The following is a 23,727-nucleotide window of genomic DNA, read 5'->3' as shown; positions in this document are numbered from 1 at the left end:
TCTTCAGTTCCTCTTCACTTTCTACCACAAGGGTGGTGTCATCTGCATAGCTGAGGTTATTGATATTTCTCCTGGCAATCTTGATTCCAGCTTGTGCTTCATCCAGCCCAGCGTTTCTCATGATGTACTCTGCATAGAAGTTAAATAAGCAGGGTGACAATATACAGCCTTGACATACTCCTTTTCCTATTTGGAACCAGTCTGTTGTTCCATGTCCAGTACTAACTATTGCTTCCTGAGCTGCATACAGGTTTCTCAAGAGACAGGTGAGGTGGTCTGGTATTCCCACCTCTTTCAGAATTTTCCACAGTTTATTGTGATCCACACAGTCAAAGGCTTTGACATAGTTAACAAAGCAGGAATAGATGTTTTTCTGGAACTCTCTTGCTTTTTCAACAATCCAGTGAATGTTGGCAATTTGATCTCTGGTTCCTCCGCCTTTTCTAAAACCAGCTTGAACATCTGGAAGTTCACGGTTCACGTATTGCTGAAGCCTGGCTTGGAGAATTTTGCACATTAGTTTACTAACGTGTGAGATGAGTGCAATTGTGCAGTAGTTTGAGTGTTCTTTGCATTATGTTTCTTTGAGATGGAAAAGAAAACTGACCTCTTCCAGTCCTGTGGCCACTGTAGAGTTTTCCAAATTTGCTGACATAATTGAGTGTGACACTGTCACAGCATCACCTTTGAGGATTTGAAATAGCTCAACTGGAATTCCATCACCTCCACTAGCTTTGTTTGTAGTGATGCTTCCTAAGGCCCACTTGACTTCACATTCCAAGATGTCTGGCTCTAGATGAGTGATCACACCATCGTGATTATCTGGGTCATGGAGGTCTTTTTTGTATAGTTCTTCTGTGTATTCTTGCCAGCTCTTCATAATATCTTCTGCTTCTGTTAGGTCCATACCATTTCTGTCCTTTATTGAGCCCATCTTTGCTATGAAATATTCCCTTGGTATCTCTAATTTTCTTGAAGAGATCTCTATAGTCTTTCCTATTCTATTGTTTTCCTTTATTTCTTTGCATTGATCACTGAGGAAGGCTTTCTTATCTCTCCTTGCTATTCTTTGGAACTCTGCATTCAAATGGGAATATCTTTCATTTTCTCCTTTGCTTTTCACTTCTCTTCCTTTCCCCGCTATTTGTATGGCCTCCTCAGACAGCCATTTTGCTTTTTTGCATTTCTTTTTCTTGGGTATGGTCTCAATCCCTGTCTCCAGTACAATGGCACAAACCTCCACCCATAGTTCATCAGGCACTCTATCAGATCTAGTCCCTTAAATCTATTTCTCACTTCCACTGTATAATCATAAGGGATTTGATTTAAGTCATATCTGAATGGTCTAGTGGTTTTCCCCACTTTTTTCAATTTAAGTCTGAGTTTGGCAAGAAGGATTTCATGATCTGAGCCACAGTCAGCTCCCGGTCTTGTTTTTGCTGACTGTCTAGAGCTTCTCCATCTTTGGCTGCAAAGAATATTAAAAGCTTTTACACAACAAAGGAAACTATAAACAAGGTGAAAATACAGCCTTCAGAATAGGAGAAATTAATAGCAAATGAAGCAACAGACAAACAATTAATCTCAAAAATATACAAGCAACTCCTGCAGCTGAATTCCAGAAAAATAAACGACCAAAAAAATGGGCCAAAGAACTAAACAGACATTTCTTCAAAGAAGATATACAGATGGCTAACAAACACATGAAAAGATGCTCAATATCACTCAATATTAGAGAAATGCAAATCAAAACCACAATGAGGTACCATTTCACGCCAGTCAGAATGGCTGCATTCCAAAGGTCTACAAGCATAAATGCTGGAGAGGGTGTGGAGAAAAGGGAACCCTCTTACACTGTTGGTGGGAATGCAAACTAGTACAGCCACTATGGAGAAAAGTGTGGAGGTTCCTCAAGAAACTGGAAATAGAATGGCCATATGACCCAGCAATCCCACTGCTGGGCATACACATCGAGGAAACCAGAATTGAAAGAGACGCGTGTACCCCAATGTTCATCGCAGCACTGTTTACAATAGCCAGGACATGGAAGCAACCTAGATGTCCATCAGCAGACGAAGGTATAAGGAAGCCGTGGTACATTTACACAATAGAATATTACTCAGCCATTAAAAAGAATACATTTGAATCAGTTCTATTGAGATGGATGAAACTGGAGCCCATTATACAGACTGAAGTAAGCCAGAAAGAACAACACCAATACAGTATACTAATGCATATATATGGAATTTGAAAGACGGTAACAGTAACCCTATATGCAAGACAGAAAAAGAGACACAGATGCATGGAACAGTCTTATGGACTCTGAGGGAGAAGGTGAGGGTGGGACGTTGAGAGAATAGCATTGAAACATGTATATTATCATGTGTGGGGCAGAGTACCATTCCAGGTTTGATGCATGGGACAGGTGCTCAGGGCTGGGGCAATGGGATGGCCCGGAGGGATGGGATAGGGTGGGGTGGGAGGGGGGTTCAGGATGGGGAACACATGTAGACCCATGGCTGATTCATGTCAATGTATGGCAGAAACCACTACAATATTGTAAAGCAATTAGCCCCCAACTAAAATAAATAAATTTATTTAAAAAAAAAGGATAAAAAGAAAAAAAAAGAATATAATCAATCTGATTTCGGTGTTGGCCATCTGGTGATGTCCATGTGTAGAGTCTTCTCTAGTGTTGTTGGAAGAGAGTGTTTGCTATGGCAAGTGTGTTCTCTTGGCAAAACTCTATTAACCTTTGCCTTGCTTCATTCTGTATCCAAGGCCAAATTTGCCTGTTACTCCAGGTGTTTCTTGACTTCCCACTTTTCCATTCCAGTCCCCTATAATGAAAAGGACATCATTTTTGGGTGTTAGATCTAGAAAGTCTTGTAGGTCTTCATAGAACCATTCAACTTCAGCTTCTTCAGCATTACTGGTCGGGGCATAGACTTGGATTACCGTGATATTGAATGGTTTGCCTTGGAAATGAACAGAGATCATTCTGTCATATTCGAGATTGCATCCAAGTACTGCATTTTGGACTCTTTTGTTGACTCTCATGGCTACTCCATTTCTTCTAAGGGATTTCTGCCCACAGTAGTAGATATAATGGTTCGGTTCAGTTCAGTTCATTCGCTCAGTCATGTCCGACTCTTTGCGACCCCATGAACTGCAGCACGCCAAGCCTCTCTGTCCATCACCAACTCCCGGAGTCTACCCAAACCCATGTCCATCGAGTCAGTGATGCCATCCAACCATCTCATCCTCTGTCGTCCCCTGCTCCTCCCACCCCCAATGCTACCCAGCATCAGGGTCTTTTCCAATGAGTCAACTCTTCGCATGAGGTGGCCAAAGTATTGCAGTTTCAGCTTCAACCTCAGACCTTCCAATGAACACCCAGGATTGATCTCTTTTAGGATGGATTGATTGGATCTCCTTGCAGTCCAAGGGACTCTCAAGAGTCTTCTCCAACACCACAGTTCAAAAGCATCAATTCTTCGGCACTCAGCTTTCTTCACCGTCCAACTCTCACATCCATACATGACCACTGGAAAAAGCATAGCCTTGACTAGACGAACTTTGGTTGGCAAAGTAATGTCTCTGCTTTTAAATATGCTATCTAGGTTGGCCATAACCTTCCTTCCAAGGAGTAAGCGTCTTTTAATTTCATGGCTGCAGTCACCATCAGCATTGATTCTGGAGCCCCCCAAAATAAAGTCTGACACTGTTTCCACTGTTTCCCCATCTATTTCCCATGAAGTGATGGGACCAGATGCCATGATCTTAGTTTTCTGAACGTTGAGTTTTAAGCCAACTTTTTCACTCTCCTCTTTCACCTTCATCAAGAGGCTCTTTAGTTCTTCTTCACTTTCTTCCATAAGGGTGGTTTCATCCGCATATCTGAGGTTATTGATATTTCTCCCGGCAATCTTGATTCCAGCTTGTGTTTCTTTTAGCCCAGCATTTCTCATGATGTACTTTGCATATAAGTTAAATAAGCAGGGTGACAATATACAGCCTTGACGTACTCCTTTTCCTATTTAGAACCAGTCTTTTGTTCCATGTCCAGTTCTAACTGTTGCTTCCTGACCTGCATACATGTTTCTCAAGAGACAGGTCAGATGGTCTGGTATTCCCATCTCTTTCAGAATTTTCCACAGTTTATTGTGATATAATGGTAATCTGAGTTAAATTCACCCATTCCAGTCCATCTTATTTCACTGATTCTTAGAATGTTGACATTCACTCTTGCCATCTCCTGCTTGACCATTTCCAATTTGCCTTGATTCATAGACCTAACATTCCAGGTTCCTATGCAATATTGCTCTTTAGAGCATCGGACCTTGCTTCTATCACCAGTCACATCCACAACTGGGTGTTGTTTTTGCTTTGGCTCTGTTTCTTCATTCTTTCTTCTTTTATTAGAACCTTGGAAAGTATCAACCTAAGCAAAAAAGATAGACACGTGAAATAAGAGCTCTACACAGATTTTTGCTTCTACTTTAAAACTCCATATGTTTATAATAGATATTCTTATATTTAGCTCTTCTACGAATATTTAATACAGTAGCTGGAATTGGATAGGTCTGAAATTATAAAAATTTCACATGCTATATATTAAGTGCTAACACTGTTTCAACAAATCTCTAAATTTTAAAATTACAGGGTATGCTTTGGAAAATTCAGTAGTCCTATTTCACAAAGCAAGCAAGCGCTAGATTTAGGAACTCATCAACCTATCCAAAGAGAACCCACAGTATAAAACACATATAAATTGTGAAATATTTAATAAATATATAGAATTTAAAGATATGATAACATCTCAAGGAAAACTAGAATGAGATCAGAACATATGCTCTTCTACAAAATGACTGGCTAGAGAATTTAAGTCAGGATCTTCATGAACACTGGTGAAGATCCAATATGTCCATAGTGAATATCGTTGAAAAAATGTCTGGAAAAGACGTTGGCACATTTTCTGAATTTTCTAAGTTGCTAGAATTCTTTTGATAAAACAACAAATAGCTCTTTTGCAAATAGATTATACATACACATACTATATATATGCATTTTTATATAATATATATACCCTGCCAAAGTATTCTACTTTCTTTCATAGATAGGATGATGCTGAACATTATCTGAAAAGATGTAGATCTTTAAAAAGTATTCTCAAGATGTTGTCATTGTTGTTGTTCAGTAGCTAAGTTGTGTACAACTCTTTGTGACCCCATGGACTGCATCATGCCAGGCTTCCCTGTCTTTCACTGTCTCCCTGAGTTTGCTCAAACTCATGTCCATTGAGTCTGTGATGCCATGCAAACATCTCATCCTCTGTCACCTGCTTTTCCTCCTGTCCTCAGTCTTTCCCAGTGTCAGGGTCTTTTCCTATGAGTTGGCTTTTCACGTCAGAAGGTCAGAGTACTGGAGCTTCAGCTTCAGCATCAGTCCTTCCAGTGAATATTCAGGGTTGATTTCCTTTAGGAGTGGTTTGATTTCCTTGCATTCCAGGAGACTCTTGAGTCTTCTCCAGCACCACAGTTAGAAATCATCAATTCTTCAGCACTCAGCCTTCTTTATGGTCCAACTCTCACATCCGTACATGACTACTGGAAATACCATAGCTCTAACAATGTGGACCTTTGTCAAGAAAGTGACATCTCTGCTTTTTAATACACTATCTATATTTGTCATAGGTTTCCTTCCAAGGAGCAAGCATCTTTTAATTTCATGGATGCAGTCACTGTCCTCAGTGACTTTGGAGCCCAAGAAAATAAAGTCTGTCACTGTTTTCACTGTTCTACTTTTTCCTCATCTGTCTGCCATGAAGTGATGGGACTGGATGCCATGATCTAAGTTTTTGAATGCTGAGTTTTAAGCCAGCTTTTTCACTGTCCTCCTTTGACCCTCATTAAGAGGCTCTTTAGTTCCCTTCACTTTCTGCCATTAGGGTGTTGTCATCTGCATATCTGAAGTTGTTGATATTTCTCCCAGCAGTCTTGATTCCAGCTTGTGATTCATCCAGCCTGACATTTCATATGATGTACTCTGCATATAAGTTAAATAAGCAGAATTACAGTATACAGCCTTGATACACTCCTTTCCCAATTTTGAACTAGTCTGTTGTTCCATGTCTGGTTCTGCTGCTTCTTGACCTGCATACAGGTTTTCTCAGGAGACAGGTTAGATGGTCTGGTATTCTTATCTCTTTAAGAATTTCCCACAGCTTGCTGTGATCCACACAGTCAAAGGCTTTAGTGTAGTCAATGAAGCAGAAGTAGATGTTTTTTTTTTTCTGGAATTCCCTTGCTTTCTCTATGATCCAACAAATGTTGGCAATTTGATCTGGTTACTCTGCCTTTTCTAAATCCAGCTTGTACATCTGGTAGTTCTCGGTTCACGTATTGCTGAAGCCAAGCTAGACAATGGAAATGTTAGCCAAACACAGTTCACTTTTAAATGGTGAGACTCTCTTTAAATGAAAATTTCAAAGAATCCTTCTTAATACATCAGAGGCATTTGATGCAAAATTTCCAATATTTTCTACTTTAAATGAAAGTAATATTTTTCCATGTTATTTTCAAAACCAATTGAATTGCTTTAAAGTTGTATCATTTAATTATCACAATTTAAATAGTTGTTGCTGATACAGATTAAATCTAGTTTTATCATGATAAATAATGTTTATGTTAATATATTTGTTTAAGATTGTTTTCTACATCAATTTCCTTAGGATAGATTTCCAGGAGCAGTATTACTGGCTAAAAGGATATATGTTTTGAATTCCTGAAAGTTTATACTCCACAAGCAGTCATTACTCTTTGCATACTCTCACTACCAACAAAATTGAATTTCAGTGTTTTTAGATCTCAAAAGATGTAGCAGATTTAAGTGAATGCCTGCTCACTGCATACTCATATTTGTGGACTTTCAGAAGAGCAGCACAGAGAAGTTTCAAATCTCTAAAGATGAATAAAAAAGTCACCTAACACCATCCAGAATTTCTTTATATCTCTCAATGAAACCCTGCAGACTTGAATACAATTGAGCAGTGCCTTCAAAATTCTAAATTATAGTGAATTTAAACCTAGAATTCTATATTTGACAAAAATTAAAGGTAGGCGTAGAATGAAGGCATTTTCATAAATACATATTCAGAAGATATGATACTGGAGAGAGATGCTAGAATGGCACTCATGAGGCCTAGAAGGCAAACTGTCTTGACTGGAGCAAGTGGCTCAAGAGACAGACATATGGAAAGTATTCATTGTCTTGTGTTTTTCCATTATATAGCTGCTTTATGGTTTTTTATATATTTTTAATATTTTTCATCAACTTATAAATTTTTAAAAACATGTAGAATAATTAAAAATAAATGCCACTTTCACTTGATGGAATTAATGAAGGTTGTACTGCACACACACATGCGCACAAAAGAGTTTTAGAGAAATAGAAAGATATGATACCCAGAAATCAGGAAATACAACAAAAGAGAAAGGCAGAAGTAAGTCTCAGAATGACTGTTGTTTCACAAACCTAGAAAACAACCAGTCTGGAGAGAAGTGTAGATTTCCAGGAGAGATAAGTACAAGAATAAAAATATAAAAATGATAAAATAACTGAATGGTAATAAAACTTGTGGAAATTATATTGAAAGTTCATGAGAAGGAATGGAAGAATTAGCAATAAAAGTAAAACCGAGCAAATTAAAAGCAAAAATGTAATAACTAAGCTTCAGGAGCAAAAGCAAGAAAGAACCAGAGGAAACTGCCGTGTATTATCTGCCATAAAAGGAAATTAATAGATAATAAAAAAAGACTAAGAGCCTGACTATTTTTTCATAAAAACATATCACTTCATGCCTTTCACGATGGCTATTATCAAAAAGCCAAAAGACAAATACTGATGAGGATGTGGAAAATTGGAACTCTTGCACAATGTGGGTAGAAATGAAAAATGAAATCAGAGAGCCTGATTCTTCCAGCTCTGTTTTCCTTTCTCGAGTTTGGCAATTTGGGGTCTTTTGTATTTGTATATGAATTTTAAAATTTTTGTACTAGTTCTATGAAAAATGCCATTGGTAGTTTGACAGGGGTTGCAATCAATATGTAGATCACCTTGAGTAGTATAGTCATTTTGACAGTATTGATTCTTCCAGTCCAAGAACATGGTATATATTTCCCTCTGTTTGTGTCATCTTTGATTTCTTTCATCAGTGTCTTACAGTTTTCCCAGGGCAGGTCTTTTGCCTCCTTAGGTAGGTTTATTCCTAGGTGTTTTTTTTTTTTTTTCTTTTTAATGTGATGGTAATTGGGATTGTTTCCTTAATTTCTGTTTCTGATCTTCCATTGTTAGTGTATAGGAATGAAAGAAATTTCTGTGCATTAATTTTGTGTCCTGTAACTTTACCTGAATTCACTGATGAGCTCTAGTGGTTTTCTGGTGGCATCTTTACAATTTTCTATGTATAGTATCAAGTTATTTGCAAACAGTGACAGTTTTACTTCTTTGTTTCCAATTTGGATTTCTTTTGTTTCTTTTTGTTTTGGAGAACAGTATGGAGGTTCCTTAAAAACTAAAAATAGAACTACCACACGATTCAGCAATCCCACTCCTGAGCATGCATCCAGAGAAAACCATAATTCGAAAAGATAGATGAGTCCCACTGTTCACTGCAGTGCTATTTACAATACCCAAGATATGGAAGCAACGTAAAGTTCTATCAACAGATGAATGGATAAAGAAGATGTGGTACATATATACAATGGAATATTACTCACCCATAAAAAGGAATGTAATAATGCCATTTGCAGCAACATGGATGGATTTAGAGGTTACCATACTAGGTGGAGTAAGTTAGACAAAGACAAATATCATATGATATCACTTAAATGTGCAATCTAACAAGATACAAATGAACTTATTTAAAAAACAGAAATAGACTCACAGACTTTGAAAATGAACTTATGGTTACCAAAGGGGAAAAGTAGGGGGAAGGGATAAATTAGGAGTTTGGGATTAACACATACACATTACTGTATATAAAATAGATAGTCAACAAGGACCTGCTATATAGTACAGGGAACTCAATTTTTTATAATAACCTATATGGGAAAAAAATCTGAAAAAGAATGGATATAGGTATATTTATAACTGAATCGCTTTGCTGTACAGTGGACACTAACACAACATTATAAATCAAATATACTCCAATATAAAATAAAAATTAAATTTAAAAAAAGGAGCAGCTACTATGGAAAGCAGTAAGGAGGGTCCTCAGAAAGTTAAAAATTGAACTAACTACCATATGATCTGGTAATCCTACAGATTTTTTGAGTGTTTGAGTGTTTATACAAAATAATTGAAATCACAACTTCAAAGAGATGTTAGTAAGCCTGTGTTCCTTGCAGCGTAATTCACAACAGCCAATGTGTGGAAGGGCTTCCCTGGTGGCTTATTGGTAAAGAATCTTCCTGCAATGCAGGAACCTTAGGAGACGTGCGTTTGATCCCTGCAGAAGGAAGTGACAGCCCACTCCAGTATTCTTGCCTGGAGAATCCCATGAACAGAGGAGCCTGGCAGGCTACTGTATATGGGGTCACAAAGAGTCGGACACAACTGAAGCGACTTAGCATGCACACAATATGTGGAAACAACCTAAATGCTTATCCAAAGTGAATGGGTAAAGAAAACAGGATGTATACATACAATATGATGGTATTCAGTCTTAAAAAGGGGGAAATTCTGCAATATGTTAAAATACAGATGAACCTTGAGGATATTATGATAAATGAAATAACAGCAAAATATTTCAGAGAATGAAAAATACTGCATCACAAAAAGAAGCAGAAGAAAAAATACTGCATCATTTTACTTATATGAGGTGTCTAAAATAGTTAAGTTCATAAAATCAAAAAGTAGAATGATGGTTCCAGGTAGGATAAAATAAAAGAGTTACTAATGGGGCATAAAGTTTCAGTCAAGCAAGATGAATTAGCTCTAGAAATCTGCTGTATTAAATCACCCCTATAATCAGCAATAATGTGTTAGTACATGTAAAAATTTAAGAAGGTAGATCTCATGTCAAGTGTTCTTACCACAATCAAATAAAATGAAAGTGTGCTTGTTGCTTTACTTAGAAGGTGAATCAAGTATTCTTTAAATGTTACACTAAATTTTTAAGTAAAATTCTTTCTATGAAACAAATTTCATTTCTTAAAACATCTGTTAAGTAAATCAAAATTTTCTTATAATATTATTTTGCATAGAGTAATGTTCACCTATATTCACAGATAAATTTTTGTTTACCTCCCTCCATACCTAGAACTCAAGAAATATTGGAAGGTAGGGTCTGTAATGGGAATACTTATAGAGATTATCTAAGACTAGCTTATAAAGTAATAATGTTGTTATTATATTATTGCAGTAGATATATTAGTAGACTTTAACTATAAAACTAATCATACAAAGCTTTCATATAGGATTAATAAGTCCATTTGGCAAAAGCAGGATCATAAGTAACTTCTGGAAAACCCATTCCCATATCTTAAAACCATAATAAGGTTCCAGTCTAATTTTAGGTATTTGCATGTGTTGTATCTGTAGATGAAGTCATAAGAAAAGGAATATGAAAATAAGGAAACAGCTACAGTCTTTCAATATGACACATTTTGAACATAAGAAGATGAAAATGGCATGCTTGACCTTAAAATGCAACGGCCTTTTTTATAGATCATTCTGTTTGTGTTAGGAATGTCAATCAAGTACCTCATGAATATATTTCAGCAGCTGTGAAATTTGATTAAAATTTAATGTAGCCTTACTTCTTCTCTAAGTCTGAATGAATTTAGATGGGCAACTATCTGTGAAATTATGATTTTGCTTGTTAATTGTTCATGATCTTTATATGAAAGGAAGTTACTTTTACTTTGTTCTAAAAACTGATGGGGATTATGTTAACTTCATGACAATTTTATCACTTGAATATTCCCAGCACAGTGTCTAATAGGCGTTATTAATGGTAAGTACATTTGCTTCAGGAAAGGAAGTGTGTTTACACACACACTTCTGAAAATTCATTATTTCCAGAGTACTCTTTAAGTAAATTGGGACTAAACATGCTAGCTTAATGAATAAGGATACTTTAGAAATTAATGAACATTTGTAACTTATATTGAGATCTGAAAAAACACAGTGTTTATCTTATTTACTGTTGGAATGTGTCTAAGGAAAGGAAGTTATAAAACAATAATAAAGGATACAGAATTGTTGTCTTCCCTCATAGTGTTGTAAACTATGTAATTATTCAGAAAAAGAGATGAAATATATCTTGCATCCTAAGTGGATTCTTGAAATGTTTGGGACCTATCTTATCTAGGATTATTTTTACCCCAGTTAGATAATTTATACCCATTATATTATCATTAAAGGATATTGAACATTATTGGAGTAAAGGAAGTCAGAGATATTATGTGAATTAAATCACCAATATAATTGGACCTCAGTATTTTATTCAGTTAATTCTTTCTGATCTTTATCAGCTATCTACTGTGTGCTGTGTATAAGACTTAGTTCTATTGTTCAAGCTGCTTGGAATCTCCTAAGGATGATAAGGCATATGTAGCACTTAGAAAACAAGGAACATATTAATTTTCTATTGCTGTATGAAAATTGTCACACATTTAGGGGCTTAAAACAACACACATTTATTAGCTTATAGTTCTATGGGTTGATCTTTGGTTCCTCAACAGTAACCAGAGATCAAATTGCCAACATCCGTTGGATCATGGAAAAAATCAGAGAGTTCCAGATATCTACTTCTGCTTTGTTGACTATGCCAAAGCCTTTGACTGTGTGGACCACAACAAACTCTGGAAAATTCTTAAAGAGAAGGGAACACCAGACCACCTGACCTGCCTCTTGAGAAACCTGTATGCAGGTCAGGAAGCAACAGTTAGAACTGGACATGGAACAACAGACTGGTTCCAAATCAGGAAAGGAGTACGTCAAGGCTGTATATTGTCACCCTGCTTATGTAATTTTTATACAGAGTACATCATGAGAAACACTGGGCTGGATGGGCTGGATGAAGCACAAGCTGGAATCAAGATTGCTGGGAGAAATATCAGTAACCTCAGATATGCAGATGACACCACCCTTGTGGCAGAAAGTGAAGAGGAACTAAAGAGCCTCTTGATGAGAGTGAGAGAGGAGAGTGAAAAAGTTGGCTTAAAGCTAAACATTCAGAAAACCAAGATTATGGCATCTGGTCCCATCACTTCATGGCAAATAGATGGGGAAACAATGATAGACTTTATTTTATTGAGCTCCAAAATCACCACAGATGGTAACTACAGCCATGAAATTAAAAGACACTTGCTCCTTGGAAGAAAAGTTATGACCAACCTAGAGAGCACATTAAAAAGCAGAGACATTACTTTTCCAACAAAGTTCCGTCTAGTCAAGGCTATTGTTTTTCCAGTAGTCATGTATGGATGTGAGAGTTAGACTATAAAGAAAGTTGAGTGCCGAAGAATTGATGCTTTTGAACTGTGGTGTTGGAGAAGACTCTTGAGAGTCCCTTGGACTGCAGGGAGATCCAACCAGTCCATCCTAAAGGAGATCAGTCCTGGGTGTTCATTGGAAGGACTGATGTTGAAGCTGAAACTCCAATACTTTGGCCAACTGATGCTAAGAGCGGACTCATCTGAAAAGACCCTGATGCTGGGAAAGATTAAAGGCAGTAGGAGAAGGGAAGGACAGAGGATGAGATGGTTGGATGGCATCACCGACTCAATGGACATGAGTCTGGATAAACTCCAGTAGTTGGTGATGGACAGGGCGGCCTGGTGTGCCGCAGTCCATGGGGTCACAAAGAGTCATACACAACTGAGCAACTGAACTGAACTGACTGAGTTCTATGGGTTAGAATTCCAGTCAGGCTCAGCTGGCTTCTCTGCTTACAGTGTCAAAACACCAAAACCAAGGTATATGGAAGTTTTGAGGATAATCTACTTCAGAATTCATTTACATTGTTTAAGATTTCATGTCTTTGCAGTTTTAATTCTGAGGTCTCAGTTTCTTTCCTGTTTTCCTTGGGGGCCACTTTCAACCTCTAGAGATGACCTATATTCCTTGGCACGTGAATCCCTCCATCTCAAAACAGTAATGGTGCATTAAATCTATTATTTCACACTTGTATTTCCTCTGGCTTCTACCACTAATTAGAGGAAACTGCCCATATGGTATATTATTTCTCCATCATCTTGCTTTCAGTCTATGTTTTGCTTTGGATCTAAAGTGCCTCTCTTGTAGATAACATGTATTTGCATCACGTATTTTTTTTTAATCTATTCTGCTGATTGGTGTGTTTTAACTGAAATGTTTTATTTATTTATAATTAATGTAACCACTGATATGAAGGATCAATATCTGGCAATTTGCTATTTTTTTCCTCTCTCTCTATATTTTTTTTATTTACTGTTCCTGTGTTCTAGCATTATTGGTTTCTTTTAAAATTTTTATAATGTACTGCTGTTATTCCCTTTTCATTTCTTTGATTAGATTTGTGTAAATGTAATTGCAGTTTCAGACTGTGTTTATTTAAATCATTATAACTAGGCTCAAACAGGTCTTTATCAATCAAAATAGGAACCATTACAATCAACACATTTTTGACAATGAGAAATATGTTTAAGTTAGTTTATTCCTGTAGTATTAAACTCTGTGCTTCTGAATTTGATGATATGAGCTGGAATCAAGATTGCCAAGAGATATATCAATAACATCAAATATGCAGATGACATCACCCTTATGGCAGAAAGGGAAGAAAAACTAAAGAGGTTGTTGATGAAAGTGAAAGAGGAGAGTGAAAAACTTGGCTTAAAACTCAACATTAGAAAAGCTAAGATCATGGCATCCAGTCCAATCACTTCATGGCAAATAGACGGGGAAACAATGGAAACAGTGAGAGACTGTTTTTTTTTTTGGGCTCCAAAATCACTGCAGATGGTGACTGCAGCCATTAAATTAAAAGATGCTTGCTCCTTGAAAGAAAAGTTATGACCAACCTAGACAGTATATTAAAAAGCAGAGACATTACTTTGCCAACAAAAGTCCGTCTAGTCAAAGCTATGTTTTTTCCAGTGGTCATGTATGGATGTGAGAGTTGTATCATAAAGAAAGCTGAATGCTGAAGAATTGATGCTTTTGAACTGTGGTGTTAGAGAAGACTCTTGAGAGTCCCTTGGACTGCAAGGAGATCCAACCAGTCCATCCTAAAGGAAATCAGTCCTGAGTGTTCATTGGAAGGACTGATGCTAAAGCTGAAACTCCAATATTTTGGCCACCAGATGCGAAGAACTGACTCATTTGAAAAGACCCTGATGCTGGGAAGTATTGAAGAGGGAAGGAGAAGGGGATGACAGAGGATGAGATGGTTGGATGGCATCACTGACACGATGGACATGATTTTGAGCAAGCTCTGGGAGTTGGTGATGGACAGGGAGGCCTACCATCCTGCAGTCCATGGTGTTGGAAAGAGTCGCACATGACTGAGTGACTGAACTGAGCTGGAAAACATTTTGTTTCTCTTGCTGGTTGTGGAAGTGTCTTCTCTGCAAAAAGTTGTCGAGATGCTTAAAGAAGTGTAGTCATTTGGTGAGAGGTCAGGTGAATATGGCAGATGAGGCAAAACATTGTAGCCCAATTCATTCCCCTTTTGAAGTGTTGGTTGTGCCCTGTGGGGTTGGGTGTTGTCATGGAGAAGAACTGGGCCCTTTCTGTTGACCAATGCTGGCTGCAGGCATCGCAGTTTTCAGTGCATCTCATCGATTTGCTGAGCATACTTCTCAGATACAATGGTTTTTCTGGGATTCGGAAAGCTGTTTTGGATCAGATGGTCAGCAGACCACCAAACAGTGACCATGACCTTTTTTCGTAGAAGTTTGGCTTTGGGAAAGGCTTTGGAGCTTCTTTTGGTCTAAGCACTGAGCTGGTCATCGCTGGTTGTTGTATAAAATCTACTTTTCATCACATGTCACAATCCAATTGAGAAATGGTTCATTTTTGTTGCATAGAATAAGAGAAGATGACACTTTAAAATGCTGATTTTTTAAAATTTTTGGTCAGCTCATGGGGCACCCACTTATTGAGCTTTTTCACCTTTCCAGGTTGCTTCAAATGCCAAATTACTGTATAGTAGTCAATGTTGAGTTCTTTGGCAACCTCAGTGTAGTTGTAAGAGGATCAGCTTTGATGATGGCTCTCAACTGTCAGACAACTTCCAATGGTTGGTCATTACACTCCTTATCTTCTAGGCTCTTGTTGCCTTTGCAAAACTTCTGGAACCATCACTGCACTGTACGTTTGTTACCAGTTCCTGGGCCAAATGTGTTGTTGATGTTGGGAGTTGTCTCCACTGCTTTATGACCCATTTTGAACTCACATGAGAAAATCACTCGAATTTGCTTTTTGTCTAACCTCATTTCCATAGTCTAAAATAAATATAAAATAAACAGCAAGTAATAAGTCACTATAAAAAACAAAGTGAGGAATGTGCATAAAATGTATAACATTATCACATTTATTTAAAATGTATGCCAATATCAAAGGCAAATTTCACAATGCAAAAACCGCAATTACTTTTGCACCATCGTAATACTGTACTTTAAGTTATTTTAGTAGTTGCTCTGGAATTTGCAATTAACATTAAAATAATATAGCTTCAGTTATTACCAGATTAATTTAAATAACAGGAAACTTGACTCAAATATAGCTCCATTTCTTCTCTCTGTTTTTTTTTGTATTTTATACAATTTCACATACTTGTGTATAATTTATACAAATTACATACATTCTCAGTCAATTCAGAGCAAGTTTGAAATTATTGTATTATGCATTTGTCTTCTAAATCAGAAGGACCATAGGAAATAGAAACAATAAATAAATTAATACTATTTCATAATATTTACCTAAGTTGTTACCTTTACTTCTGTTCTTTCATTTTTGTTTTTTGGTAAGAATTCAGCTTACTCTCTAGAGTCATTTCATTTCAACCTGAAGAACTTTCTTTGGTATTTCTTGTGGGGTAGATCTGCTAGTGATATGTTCTGTAAGTTTTTTATTATCTGGGAATTATTTAACTTTTCTTTAATTTATGGATATTTTTACTGCTTATATAATATTTTTTTAAAAAAAATTGTGGCCAGAATACTTAACCTGAGATCTAACCTTTTAACAGTTGTTTAAGTGTAAAACAAAATGTTGTTACCTATAGGCACACTGTTGCACATCACATACCTCGAACTTAGTCATCTTGCATAGCTGAAACCGTATACTAGTTGAATAACAACTCTGCATTTCTCCCTTCCCTCAGCCTCTTGCAACCACCATTCTACTTTCTGCTTCTATGAGTTTGAATATTTTAGGAACTGTAGGACCCTTTCTGTTGAAGGTCTTCGTCTTTCTGTGACTGGATGATTTCACTTAGCATGATGTCCTCGATGTTTATCCATGTTGTTCTATATTGAATAATTTTCTTCTTTTTTAAACATGCATAATAGTCTACCATACATCTATCTCCTTGCTGAACTTCTCATTTTGCTAATGCATTATTTTCCTGATGTGTTTAGTATTTTTCTGATGGTTATTTTGAATTATCTGGTAATTCCTGTATCTGTTCCATTAGGGTCAGCTTTATCTTATTACTTTGTTTGGATCATGTTTCCCTATGTCTTCATTTCCTTAAGTCTCTATGTTGATGTTGGTATTTACACAGTAGATGAAAACACCACCTCTCCCAGTCTTCATGGATTGGTCTCATACAGGAGAAGAACTTCCTCAATCCACCTGGGCAGAGATTTCATAGGCCTCTCAAACCCTTGTGCTATCAAACTGCAGACTTTATTCTTAGCAGACTCCTGAGCTTCCCAAGTGGCTTAGTGGTAAAGAATCCACCTCTCAGTGTGGGAGATGCAGGTTTGATCTCTGTGTCAGGAAACTGGTAAAGCTGTATAACTGTTAAAACTGTCAAACTGGTAAAGTTGTAATTTTCTGTTCACCATGGCTGTGTGGTTTGAGGAACTCCCTTAGAAAAGTACAAACTTTTTCCTTTCTTGTCTCTTGCACGTACAGTTTTTCAAGAAGCTCCACTAACTTTGCCTTGCTTTTGGATGATTTATAGCACCTTTAAAAATAGTTGCCTTTTATATTGGGTGTTAGTCAGTCATGTCCGACTCCCTGTGACTCCATGGACTGTAACCCATCAGGCTCCTCTCTTCATGGAGTTCTCCAGGCAAGAATACTGGAGTGATTTGCCATTTCCTTCTTCAGCCTTTATTAGTCCAGGTTTTATAAGTGTTATCTGCACACAACCACTTTACTCTTCTTCTATCATGGAAATTCTCTCCAAGAAATAATGTGTCAGAAAAAAGGAGTTTGTGTATAAATAATTTCACTCTAACATTATATATCAGTGAAATTTGAATAGTAAAGAAACTTATGAAAAACCATATCAATGCATTTTTATGCAGTTAATGAGATGATTATGAAGGCTGTGAAAAACAGAAAATGTATGCTATATAATATTAGTTGATTAGAGAAAAATGTAGAATTATATCTTCAAGATAGCATGTTAACAATAATAGTTGAGCATGTGGAAAATGGAATCATTTATTTTGAATGTAGGATTGTAAGAAGCTTTTTATTCATCCATTCAACAAATATGGTGACTACTACTAATTACCTCTGTACATAAATAGCTGAAACAAAAATATTACCATGCTCATGGAACTTAGAATCTTATAGAAATGCATATGCAAACAAAAATTTTTATAATGGACAAAATTTTCCAGTGTATAAACTGTGCATTATGTATTGGGGATAGAAAGAAACAGATCTTGTGTATTTAACTCATTTTTTTTTTCTATTTGAAGCTATTATATTTCTTATTCAAATAATAGTATACACACATTTTAGAAAAGAAAAACTATCTGCAAAGTACGTGTAACTTTAGCTGACTTTTCAGGGAAGGTTAAACTTCATAAATTTGGCTCTGAGTTAGAAAACAGAAACCATTTGGGGTCCTTATATATGTATTTTATTAAATATTTATAGCAGAACCAAAAAAAGTTAAGCATTTTCATTATAATATGCAGTTTTATACATTATAACCCTGACATATTATATTCATGGTTTCTGCCTTCTAGATTTTTACAACCTAAAAGTACTGACTTAAGTGAAAGTGATATGAGGCATAGCTTACAGAAAGTATAGTATTTGACAACCAAAACAGATTTATATACATATATATATATATAGTCTGCTGAATATGTCCTTTGATTAAACCTAAGCCTTAATCTATAGCTTCATAAAGAAGATATCCCTAAGAATAAGATGATTCTGAAAATATTAACTTAGAAGCAAAGCAGAATTTTACTGCTTGTATTATAGTTGTTAATATACGTTTTCTATCATTCCACGCCTTTTTTTTCATGTTAAGCTCACTGAGGGAAAGGGCCATATTGGAGTCACATTTTTATTCTCTACACAGTTTTTGCATGATGCCATACACATATGTACATTCAATAAATATTTTATAATTTTTTATAAAAATTATATTTATCTACTGGAATATGGAGCAGAAAGGACCTTTTTTAGTCTCTTGAAAATATAACCAAATATATTTAAAACCGTTTTAACATCTCTCAGTATTTCACTTGTTTTCTTCTCCTTTTTTCCCCTCTGTCCCTACTTTAAACTACAGTCAAATGTCTTTTCTTGCAAACTGTACATATGCAGTGATAATAAGGAGATATTAGTATGGCTGACACTGAAAGAAGCAATGAGAGGGCATGTGTGAAATAAATCCAAACTTAATAGATTCTTAAACCAATTCAATACATCTTTCAAGGCTGCTTAAAAGGAAAATCCATCTGTAGCTATTTATGCATTTGTATAGCAACAATTACTTTGATAGAGGAAAGACTTTTAAAAATTATTCTAGACTAACAATAGAGGCCGGACCAATTGACTTTAAGACCAAAGAATAAAGCCTAGATTTTTAAAAGTATATCACAAATTGTTTAGTTTAAGCTCAATCTTGAATGATTTGTGTAGCCTAGTTCATGTTGGCTATAAATGCTATATAACTATACTATGTACCAAGTTTGAAGTAGGTGCTGCGGTTTCAATTGGGAGGTAAATTACATAGTATCTGCCACCATGAAGCTTAGATTCTAGCAATCAGTCATAACTAGCCTAATAATTAACTTTGGTCATAATGATCAATAAAATATTGCCCTTAATGTAGCATAATTAGCATAGAATCGGAAATAAACATTAACTTATTCACACTGTATACTGCAAAAATCCAAAGAAGTAGGCTCAACTGAAAGCTGTTTTTAGAATAATTGTTCTTTAAGTTTAATAGTAATAATAGCTGATATTTAATGATTCCCTACCACTTGCCACACAATGCTCTAAGCCATTGACAGGCATGAACTTATTTAATTCTCACAGTAATCCTGGGAGGCATTACTATGATTATCTCTGTTTTACACCTGAGGAAACTGAGGCTTATGGATGTTAATAAGTTTTCCAAAGTCTTTCATCCAGAAAGCAACAGATCTATTGAAATCCAAGTAGTCTAACTACAGGGTCAGTTCATTCTATCACTCTGCAGCTTACTAGTTGTCTAGGATTTGGAACAGAGTCATAGAAGACAACTTGAAGGTTATTTTCCAGACCCATCAAGGACTATTTAAAAATGTTTTAATTCTAGGGGAAGCCAAATTCAAGTGCATGTCTGTGTGTATAAGAAGGATCAAAAGATAACTATTATAACTTCAGTAAATTCAGTTTATTATTGAGACTTGTGTAAAGTTGATTACAAATAGCATTGCCAATTTATATTATTTCTCTGGTTAAAAAATATCTCACAATGTTGCAGTGATTTGATCATTAATTATATATCTAAATACATATTTCTAATTCACTCCATAGATCTATTGTTGAGTGTACTTTATACAAGAGGCTGGGGATAGAAGGAGCTTAGAGGCTAGGGGAGGGTAAAATGAAACTAAAATGCATTTCAATGAGTGCTGAGGAGAGTCCTGTAGCTGTTCGGTTGAAGGATAACTGATTCATGATTATTATAGCTTTTTAAATATACCTATCAATTTTAGAACAGTTTTAAATTTACAAAATTATTGCAAAGATTGTACAGAAACCTCTGTATGCCCACTCCCTATTTATATTATACATTAGTTTGCCCTGTTTATATTATACATTAGTACCATACATGTATCACATTTAACGAACCAATACTAATAACATTGGAAAAGGCAATGGCAACCCACTCTAGTACTCTTGCCTGGGAAATCCCATGGACGGAGGAGCCTGGTGGGCTACAGTCCATGGAGTCGCACAGAGTCGGACACGACTGACGCAACTTAGCAGCAGCAGCAGCACTAATAACATTATTATTACCTAACATATATATAGTTTATTCAGAATTCCTCAGTTATTTCCCTAATTTTTTTTCTGTTCCAAAATTCCATCTAGATTAGCAATTACATATTAAAATGAGGTTTCCTTAGACTCCCTTTAGCTTTGAGAGTTTCTCAGACTTGCATTGTTTTTGATGATCTGGATGGTTTTGAGGATTACCAATCAGGTATTTTGTATAATATCTCTCAATTAAGATTTGTCTAGTGTTTTTGTTATAATTAGATGGGAGTTACTGGTTTGGGGGAGGAAGATAACAGGTGAAATACCACTTTTATAACATCAGTTCAATTCAGTTGCTCAGTCATGTCTGACTCTTTGTGACCCCATGGACTGCAGCACATTAGGCCTCCTGTCCATCACCAACTCTCTCAAACTCATGTTCATTGAGTCAGTGATGCCATCCAACCATCTCATCCTCTGTCTCCCCTTCTCCTTCTGCCCTCAATCTTTTCCAGCTTCAGAGTCTTTTCCAATGAGTCAGTTCTTCGCATCAGGTGGCCAAAGTATTAGCGCTTCAGCTTCAGCATCAGTCCTTCCAATGGTTATTCAGGACTGATTTCCTTTAGGATTGACCGGTTTGATCTCTTTGTTGTCCAAGGGACTCTCAAGAGTCTCTTCCAATACCACAGTTCAAAAGTATCAATTCATAACCTCACATACTATCAATATGACTTACCACTGTTGGTATTAAACTTGATCACCTGGGTGAGGTAGTGTTTGTCAAGTTTATCCTTTGTAAAGTTACTCTGTTTCCCCTTTTCCAAACTGTACCCTTTAGAAAGAAGTCACTATAAACAGCTCACATTTAAAGAGTGAGGTGTTATGCTCCATTTTGTTGAGAGTGGAGTATCTATGTAAGTTACTTAGAATTCTTTTTCAAAGGAGATTTGTCCCTCCTCCTCCCAGCCTTAGTTTATTCATTCAATCACTGATTTATATATAAACATATGATCTTCTGGATATTTATTTCATACTTTAGATTATAGTCCAATATTTTAAAATATTTTTATCGTTTACCCAATATTTATTTTGTTTCTCATTTTCTTCCAGCTGTGGCCATTGTGAACTTTTTCAGTTGGCATCTGTATCCTTTTAACATGCTCCAATTATTTTTAAGCAATTTCTTTCTCTGTGGCACTACAAGGCAGCATGATTTCTTAGGTGGCCTGGAAAGTCTTCAGGATTAAATGAAATTTTCCCCAAACTTTAAAAGATTCGTGGGATTTTATGAGATTCAGAAAGGTCCTCCATGCAAAGGGGGAAGCAAATTCAAAGATGAGATGTGAAAGAACATGGTATCCTTAGGAAAGCAATAATGCTGTGTAGCTGCTTGGGAATGTGATTGGAATCAGAAGAGTGATTGGCAAGATAATTTGAAGCTGACTTTTGTTAAGATTCTTCCCGTTTAGACTTTCTCTTTGAATCTCTAGGGATATAAAACAAGAGCATAGAGTCAGTTGAGAAAAATTATTAGAAATTAACACATACAAGTTTTAAAGTTAGCAAATGAACAGCATTAAAAAGAGAACACCATATCTTCACAGTGAAGTTTATCTTCTTGCAACTGAAGCCAGTACTGTCACATTCTGATAACATATCAAAAGTATAAGAAAAATAATTGAGAGGCCAGGACTTTATAACTGCTAAAACAGTATAGACCCAAACTCTCCCAAGTTCGTAGCTTTGTGATTCCTGCTCTTCAGAGTGGTTATTGATCATGGAACTTATCATTAAAGATGGTGATTGTCTCCAACTCTCTTGATAAATATAAATACTTATAAAAGACATATTTGATAAGACCTATTAAATCATTTGTATAGCTATTCATTTGATGGGTTTTGTATTAATCTACTCTGGGTGCTATAACAGAATACCATAGGCTGAATGACTTAATCACCAAGCCTTTATTTCTCATAGTTCTGGAGGCTAGACATCAAGTTCAAGATGCCAGCTTGGCAAGAAGGTCTTCTTCCTTGCTTACAGACAGCTGTCTTTTCATTGATTTCTTCCCAAAGGCCCCCTCTCCAAGGCATAAATAGTAGTTTTGGGTTTGGGGGACACAATTCACTCTTTGTTTTGTTGTTTAGTCACTAAGTGGTGTCCAACTCTTTTGCGACCCCGTGCACTGTAGCCCACCAGGCTCCTCTGTCCATGGGATTTCACAGGCAAGAATACTGGAGTGGGTTGCCATTTCCTCCTCCAGGGGATTTTCCACAGATCAAACCTGCATCTCCTGCCTTGACAGGCAGATTCTTCACCCCTGAGCTACCTTATCCCCAAAGCTATATTCTAACAGGAGAGTAGCAGCTGTACAAATAGAGCTTGCAAACATTTTAAACACCACTTATTTTTTTACCAAGCTCTCTCTAAAAAAAAAATACATTTGTCAAAATTTCCAAACAAATTCTTTTATACTAGAGCTGAAACATGACTCATTTAAAAACGCATTTAATAGAGGTGCCTATTCTTCTTAACCACAACAGATGTTATTAGTAAACTTAGCAAATATGGATGTTTTAATATCTCATGAGAGTGCATGACAGTCCTGTCTATCCTTGGGGGCCAAAGAAGGAAAATTGGAAGGGTCATAGTTTTGTTTCAACTCACTGTGAGCACATCATCATCCCCATTATTTATATCCTTTTTAAGGAGTAGCATACCTGAAAATATACTTGACCGATTACAATTTTACAGAAAATTTCTAATTGGAAAAGACAACTCCACACCACCATAGTGATTTCCCATAACTCATGTGCTTCTTATGCTGTGTAATTTACAATTGCTCTCCTTCTTGAACAGGATTAAAGTCATATGTCATGGGTGATTAGATAGCTCCTTTGTACCCTCAGGTTCAAAGAAATAAATGGGAACAATTTCCTTTTCAATAGACAATGGTGGATAAAGAAGCAAATACACAAGGTCAGCCATAATCAGCCTGCATGGCCGTGGCAGTGCCTGAAACATATGCACAGTAATAGACCTGATTAAGAACACCTCTTATTTCTGATTATAATATTTTCCTCTGGATTATAACACTATGCCCTTGGAATTTTCAAAGAAAATAAAGACTTTATAGATTCTTTGAAAAGATTATGATAAAAATAGCAAACTGTCTCATGCTACCATTCAAGATTCAAATTTATTTTTAAATGTTTTCCATTTCTCTCCTAATGTGTGATATATTTTGGGGAAGGAATTTTATTTGTTTGACATATTCCC

The sequence above is a fragment of the Giraffa tippelskirchi genome, chromosome X (assembly GCF_054371585.1).
Source record: "Giraffa tippelskirchi isolate mGirTip1 chromosome X, T2T-mGirTip1v1.2.pri, whole genome shotgun sequence".
NCBI lineage: Eukaryota > Metazoa > Chordata > Mammalia > Artiodactyla > Giraffidae > Giraffa > Giraffa tippelskirchi.
The sequence above is the reverse complement of the archived record's forward strand: the minus strand, read 5'-3'. Positions refer to the sequence as shown.